Here is a 6032-nt window from a genome sequence, read left to right as displayed (position 1 = left end):
CACTGTCACCTTATTGCTTATAGAATAGGCTAGAGGTAAAATTCAGAGTAACCATTTTTAAGGAGTTTCACATATACCTCTGCTCACATCCCCTAAGGTCAAAGTTAGGTAAATCACAGATATAGCTTCAAGAGAGACTAAGAGACAAGTGGTAAGAGATATGGGATTATATGGCTGATATTCAAACATTCTATCATCAAAAAGAAAAAAAAAGCTTTGAATACTGAGGCACAGTTTATAGTTTATACCTTGTGGATATTTGCAGCACGAATTTCCAGTGAGGAACCATGCCTCTCTCACCTCTTCTCTTTAAATCTTAATTTGGTTTCCATTCCCTGACTCCAGAAGTGAAGAATTTTACTCGGATCATATCAATTAGAATAACTTTATCTTGCTGGCTTGCTGATTGGTTCTGGGAAGGATGTTAAACCTACCTAGATAAAACTAAGTAATCCTTGGTTCTGGGCAGGAACTGCATTCTCTTTTCCATTTGATGTTAATACAAGGTATGATTCCCTTGAAGCTACTGGCATCCATTTGTATATCACATGGAGCCTGAGAATTAAGCCAATACCAAGTAAAGACAAATCAAAGAATGGAGACGGACAAGATATTAATTATCTTCCATGAACCCTGTAGCCAGACCTATTTAAATTCTCTTTGTATCTCTAGACTCTTCAGCCTAGATAAGTCAATAAATTCCCTTCATGACTTAATTGATTCAAAGCATTACAAGGGAGTATATAAGTGTGAAGATAATCTATTTGTTGGTAATTTTTTATAGATGATGATTCTAAAACACCATAGAGTTCTACTAAAATTTTACCCTGTGAGCACTTATTCCAAATATGCAGTATTCTGGACAATTCTTTATGAGTTAGAAAAAATATTTTCTGCAATGGCACTTCTAGTTCACCTTATAAAAATCTTAAATATTGAAAGTCTTTTTGATGATGTGCTAAATCAAAAGGATCTTATCTTTTTCCTCATATTTGTGACAATTCTATACTACTGTGCCATATCACATAATTCTTCTAAGTCTTCGCTCAAGCAGAAAGCAAAACTTCCTCCAGAGTTCAGTATGTACCACTATCTTATCACTCAAATGAGTATACTGAAATTACCTGTTTAATTATGTCTTCATCACTATCATGTGCTTACTACATCTTATATTTCCAAGGCCAGTAACAATGCCTGGCACATGGCAGTTTAATATTTTTTAATCAAATAGATTTTATATTTTAGAGAAGTTTTAGGTTCACAGCAAAATTGAGCAGAAAGTACAGAGAGCATACTCGCTGTTCCCACACTAGCACAGCTTCCTCCACTATCAAATCCTGAACCAGAGTGGTACATTTGTTACAATCAATGAACCTACTTCAATATATTATTATTATCCAGAGTCCATAGTTTATATTAAAGTTCATTCTTGGTGTTATACATTCAATAGGTTTTGACAAATGTATAATGACACGTATTCACCATTATAGTATTATACAAAATAGCCCTACTAGCCTAAAAATCTTCTGTACTCTGCCTATTCATTCCTACCCTCAAATCATGGTATACACTGATCTTTTTGTTGTTTCCATAGTTGTTTTTTTTTTTCCAGAATGTCATATAATTGTAATCATACAGTAAATAGCCTTTTCAGATTGGCTTCTTTCATATATTAACATATATTTGTTTCCTTCATATCATTTCATTACTTGATATATCATTTTTTTTAATGCAGAATAATATTCTATTGTCTGGATGTATCATCAAATATTTATTTATTTACCTACTGAAGGTCATCTTGGTTACTTCCAAGTTTTGGCAATTATTAATACAGCTGCTATAGATAATCATGTGCAGGCCCTTGAGTGAATATAACTTTTTAACTCTTTTGGGTAAATATTAAAGAGCATAGTTGCTGGATCATATGATAAGATCGTACTTAGTTTGTAATAAATAGCCAAACTGTTTTCCAAAGAGGTGATGCCAGTCTGCATTCCCACCAGTGATAAATAAGAGATCCCATTTCTCTACCAGCTAGCCAGCATTTGGTGTTGTGGGTGTTTACATTTTGGCTATTCTAATAGGTATGTAGTGGTATCTCATTGTTTTAATTTACATGTTCCTGATGACATATAATGTGAAGCATCTGTTCATATGCTTATTTTCCATCTGTATACCTTCTTTGGTGAGGCGTTTGTTAAGATCTTTGGCCCATTTTTAAATCGGGTTGCTTGTTTTCTTACTGTTGAGTTTTAAAAGTTCTTTGCATACTTTGGATAACAGTCCTTTGTCAGATATGTCTTGCAGTTTCTCCCAGTCTATGGTTTATCCTCTCATTCTCATACAGCATCTTTCATAGAACACAAGTTTTTAATTTTATTGAAGTCCACCTTATCAATTATGTCTTTCACATATCACATCTTTGGTGTTGTATATAAAAAGTCATTGCATACCCAAGGTCTTCTAGATTTTCTCCTGTGTTATCTTCTAGGAGTTTTTATTTTTGCATTTTACATTTATGTCTATGATCCATTTTGAGTTTATTTTATGAAGGGCATAAGGTCTGTGTTTGATTAATTTCTTTGCATGTGGATGTCCAGTTTTTCCAGCACCATTTCTTGAAAAGATTATCTTTTCTCTATTTTATTGTCTTTGCTCTTTTATCAAACATCAGTTGTCTATATTTATGTGGGTCTATTTCTGGGCTCTCTATTCTGTTCCATTGATCTATTTGTTTATGCTTTTGCCAATGCCACACTGTCTTGATTACTGTAGCTTTATAGCAAGTCTTGAAGTTGGATAGTGTCTTTTTCTTTCTCCTTTAACATTGTGTTGGTTATTCTAGATCTTTCACCTCTTCATATAAATTGAGTTCCATACATTTTGCTTAAGTGGAAAATAAGCCTTTGCCAGTACTTATGTCACCCTTCTAAAGTCTTTGCAATAGTAATGGGCTTTCTTTCATAAAAAGACAATACTCCAAATTCATCATCAATGAGGTATTGGAATTAAAATTTTGTGATCACTTCATCAATAACATTAAAACAGTTGTCCTTTTTTCTCTTAATTAATTGCCTTGTACTTTATTTTTGAGGTAGTTAGCTGGGCTAGGCTAGAGTCTAATCAATGTCTGGGCAAAGTAAAGGAATTGACAGGAATATGGATTGTAGGCTTCTATGCTAACAGAAGTGATTATACTTATACTTTGAATCTGCTTGCTTAAAAATAGCTGTGGTAAATAAACTGGAATAAAGAGAGTCCTGCAACTTGCATTTAGAAGACTTAGGTCTAGCATTGTCATTTCCTGCACAATCATCAGTTTAAACTCAGACAAGCTATTTACTTATTCAAACAGCTCATCCAAAAGCAAGATGTCTCTCTATATTCTCAAGGACTGAAACAGTGCTTTCTGGCCATTCCTGCCCCCACCCTCCAGCACTGAAACAGATAATACCTGTGAAACTGTATCCCTTGGGTATCGAAAAGGTATATATAAATAATAATTTTAAGTTGATTCTTAGTAGTATTCTTGAATCCTCTATTCTCCAATGAGATAATCTAGCTTCTTGATCAATAACAAATTCTGTTCTTAAATAACCCAAGCTCTACCAAGTACATGAGAGGTGGTAAGAACTGGCATCTTAAAACAGAATGGTAGCTTTCTCCTTCTATCGACATTTTGAATATTTAAAAAGTAAAATGCATATAATAGGTTTTGGTTACATTTTGAAGTAGGCTACTCAGTCCTGAAACATTTAACTTTGAAACTGTTATCTGTATTAGGAGGAGATTTTTTTTTTTTTTAAAGTGGTGTTTGAATGTCTTTCTATAGGCTTTTGTACAGTTTTTTTGGATATAGGATTTAATAAGATGTGTACACATAAACATGATGGCTTTAGTACTCTTTCCTTTATCTTTTATTATTTATATACCGTTGATGATTTTAAGCCATGGGTTGTTTACACTAGATGTGCTATTTAATGACTCAAATATTATGAGAAAGAGATAAAAAGAGGAAAAAAGACTGAGCAGGGTTAACTGCTATGTGTTTGGGATTTAGCAATGCAAGCTTTTTCATAAGTTAATATAAAATGATGCATTTTATAATTTGTTACTCATGGAAAGACAAGTAATGTGTTTTAAATTATTTTCTCAAAATACCTAATATAAATCAATACTATGCTATATGGTCAGTGTATATTTCAGTTTTTAATTTAGACAATTTCCCCCATTCCTTGTAACCAAAAGGAAAGGACACAATAGGTTTAAAAAATAGATAATGACAAAACGATGATTTAGAAATAATCTTCCAATAGTCAAATAATCATTCATTAAAAATAAAAGCTATTGTGAGCTTTTATTAAATATCGGACATTGTGCTAAACACTATATAGCTGAAAATGGTTATGAAAAACCAAATCTGGAAATATGAAAGAGTATTTGTGCCTAGAGAAGTATTAAAAAATTTGAGGAGAGGTTTTGCATCCAGGGGCCAAAAATGTAGCAAATATGAGTGCACTAGAGAAAACTATAAATGGACATGAAGGTGAAAAAAATAAACATAGGAGTAAGAGAGTTAAATTTCATCTTAAATGAAACAGAGATGCTCTGCGAGTTTTGGCAGACACACAAACGAATACATACAAATTTATATTTGGAGATGAGAATTTGTTCTATTGCAAACATCCAACTATATAGCAATATAAATCTTAACTAAGTCATAGTCATGAAAATTAATTTTTAATTTTTTTTTTAAATTTCAAAGTAGAAAAGAGAATATTAGGTGATAGAATAGATATGGGTGTTAGGGGAGGAAAATGGCTCTGGAGTTCCTAATTTGCTTACCTGGAATTTGTTGTTATTTAAAAAATATATCAAAATCAAGTATATTAATGACACAAAACAATTTGTTTTGAGAAGTTTTAAACCTCTCAAATGTTTTTTATGTAGATTAGATCAAAGCCAACAGTTATTAGCAAGGTTACAAGAAGCCTGTAGTCGAATCTTTGACTGGATAATCAGAATTGATATCACCAGACAGATATCAGTCACCTCCAAATGTGATACTCTAAACTGGACCTATCAGAGCTTTTGTCATATTTCTATTAGAGAAGCATAACTTTAATCACATAAAACATTAAACCATTTGTCTTTTTATTTATTTACTTGTTTGTTTGTTTGTTTGTTTATTTTTCAATTACAGATGACAGTCTATATTATATTAGTTTCAGGTGGAAACATTTGCCTTTCAACTCTAATCTTGTTTTCCAGTCTTATCACCAGAGACACTTTTCAGAATGGAAATCTGGCTTTTCTCTTGCCCCTGACATGCAAGCACTGGATGTAGATTTTTCCTGGGTTCTGGAAAAATTAATCGAGGATGCAGAGTAGTAGTTGAATATAATACTCTAGGTTATATGACTTACTGTAGGCCTTTTTCTCAATTTGGAAAACCCGAACTAGGAAATATAAATATAGCTGACCCTAAAACATAGGCATATATTCATAACCATTTTCTCATTAACAATTGCTTCAAAGACAAAAATTTCAGCCAACTTTTGTTTGAGTGACAAGTTGGATATATGGAGAATGTACACGGTTCAATCTTCCTGTCAGATTAATTAGGAAAACAATAATCCATCATGTGAATTAAAAAATAAGACATAACTAACACTTACAAGAAGTGGTCAAATATATTCTCCCCTACAAGTATACCACACTTTTATGAACTTGAAAGGAGAATATCATTAAAATTATTATTTCAAAAATATAGGTAGATCTTTCCAAATCAATAGTCTGGTATTTATTAGAGACTTGCCTATCTATCAGAGGATTATAAACTGCATTAACATCAACATTTAACCTATTATGGGAAGGATGAGTAGAGAGTCAGTTCCTACCAAAATGCTGAGATAATATTCAAGTGATATCATATTTTCTGATATTGCCAGAGTAACATCTGCCTACAAAGCTTACTCTCGTCTCCCAGCCAAAGCAATGTTAGGCCTGGGTCTCCCTACTTCTCTATACCT

This window comes from Pteropus vampyrus, unplaced genomic scaffold, assembly GCF_000151845.1.
Source record: "Pteropus vampyrus isolate Shadow unplaced genomic scaffold, Pvam_2.0 Scaffold115, whole genome shotgun sequence".
In the NCBI taxonomy this organism is placed as follows: Eukaryota; Metazoa; Chordata; class Mammalia; order Chiroptera; family Pteropodidae; genus Pteropus; species Pteropus vampyrus.
This window is presented reverse-complemented; position numbering follows the sequence as displayed.